The sequence below is a fragment of the Ceratotherium simum genome, chromosome 7, assembly GCF_057802395.1.
Source record: "Ceratotherium simum simum isolate JZ-2026a chromosome 7, ASM5780239v1, whole genome shotgun sequence".
NCBI classification, from domain to species: Eukaryota; Metazoa; Chordata; class Mammalia; order Perissodactyla; family Rhinocerotidae; genus Ceratotherium; species Ceratotherium simum.
Genome location: NC_141906.1, coordinates 74,752,003 through 74,754,160, shown reverse-complemented (window position 1 = coordinate 74,754,160; position 2,158 = coordinate 74,752,003). Strand labels below are relative to the sequence as shown.

At 39.2% G+C, this 2,158-nt stretch overlaps 1 pseudogene; it reads left to right on the top strand.

Moving 5' to 3' along the window:
- The first annotated feature begins 851 nt into the window (after positions 1–851).
- Positions 852–1,848, top strand: LOC101402331 (olfactory receptor 8B8-like; annotated as a pseudogene).
- Positions 1,849–2,158: the final 310 nt, after the last annotated feature.

The window sequence follows — 2,158 nt, the reverse complement described above, 5'->3', positions numbered from 1 at the left end:
TAGATTCAAATGAACCAAAGCCTCAGAGTTTGAAATTGCCCTTGCAGGACCAAGGGGGTAAGAACAGTAATCAGGAAGCACCAAGGTTTTATGACTTATGGCAGGTAAGTTTCTGAAGTCCATTATATTGATGCCCTTGTTATTTGAGATGGAACTCCAAGGATCTAAGATATGCCACTTTCTTTACCATGTTTCAGTCCTGAGACTTATGTAAAATTGGTAGTAGAATCTGTTCAAGGGGGTGCAGGGAAAACAGAGAGACGTTATTGGGCTCAAAGAACGCATTATATCAGTCAGATCCATGATGGAATTCTGACTCTTCTACACTTATGACTTTTACTCTGTGACATGGGCCAGTACCTTAACCTTTCCTAGACTCTAATTCCTTAGTTTTGGATTAGAAACAATGTTTTGGTTCCTATCTCAACAAGTCTAATCTGCATTAGAGGCCAGCATCAGGTAGGTTGTGTTGCTGCCTCCAATTTTACTGATGAAGAGAGAGTTCAAATAAATGAGAAATGTTGTCATGAGAGAAGTACCCTTCTGTCCTGGTCCAGACTTCTCCTTATCCTTTTGTCTTCCATAAGTCATTATTTGTACATGGAAGCAGTGGCCTTCCCACTGTAGGCTAAGTTTTGACACTCTTTGCTATATTTATCTTGTAAAGACTCTAATAAGGGAGAGTCTGCGTCACTCAGTTTCATGATAATGGCAGAGGAGATTCTATGGGTCCAAATTGGGCTAGTCTCAAACTTCAGCAAAGCATACTCCTCTGTTGTGCATATAGGAAAAGCTGAGTTGTTCTCTATGTAACTTTCTTCTCCTGTGTCCACAGATTCCCTTAGAGAAGAATGTCTCCTAGAAATGGTTCTTTCATGATTATATTCGTTCTGTTGGGAATAATAGACCGGCCAGATCTCTAACTCCCCCTGTTCTTCCTGTTTCTAATAGAGGATATTGTCACGTGTTGGGAAATTCGGGCTTGACAACTCTGATTGAGCTGAATTCACACTTGCACACACTCATGTACTTTTTCCTGTTTAATTTGTCTTTCGTAGGTTTTTATTCTTCTGTTTTTACACACAAAATGCTGACTAACTTCATATCAAAGAAAAATATTATCTTTTACATGTGGTACATGAGCCAGCTTACTTTTTGTGGAGCTTTTTTGGTTTTGGGGTGTTTTTTTTGGTATTTTTGAATGCTATGTGCTGACATCAATGGCCTGTGATCACTATGTGGCTAGCTGTAGTCCACTTTTGCATAAAGTTGCTGTGACTATAAAGTGTGTTCCAGCCTCATGCTTGGTTCATACTTGGTGGCATTTTCTTGTGCCATAGCTCACACCAGACACACGCTGAGAGCGACCTTCTGTGATGCAAACACCGTTAACCGTTATGTGTGATTCCCACTCTGCTCCAGTGCTGCTGCCTGAGCACCCATGTCAATGAGCTGGAAGTTTTCATTGTGGTGGGCATCATCGTGCCCATTCTGACCAGCTTTGTCTCTTATGCTTTTATCCTCTCCAGTACCTTCCACATCAGCTCCACTGAAAGTATGTCCAAAGCTTTCAGCACCTGTAGTTCCCACGTAATTGCTATTCCTTCTCTGTTCTTTGGATCAGCTACAATTATGTATCTCAAACCACCTTCTTCTGTGTCTATGGGTAATGGAAATATATCTTCTGTATTTTACACCAGTACAGCTCCCTTGATAAACTGCTTAATTTACAGCTTGAGGAACAAAGACCTTACGCTTGTTCTGACAAAAACCCTGAGTAGGAGACAGTTTTTATCAGAAACAGTATCTGATTGTGCCTGTAGTTTTATATCTCACCTGACTGGATAAGCATTGCTTCTAGAGATCAGGATAGACTTAAGTTTGAAGGTGGAAGTCAGCTATACTCAATTAAGTTGAGAGAGATAAAATAGTTGACCCTTGCTCTTTGTATGTATATAGTCATAATGCAATGATTATGTTTTATCTTTGTATAAATAGGTCACAGAATTTGGAAGTTGTCGTGAATTCAGAATAAATTATTTCAATTCTTAAAGTGTTGCTGAAATGTGATGATGAAAAAGTGGTGAAAATGAACAGTTTGGCAGTTCTTGCTAGGAATGATAAAGATAAAAGAAACAAAAAGTACTAGAAATATAAA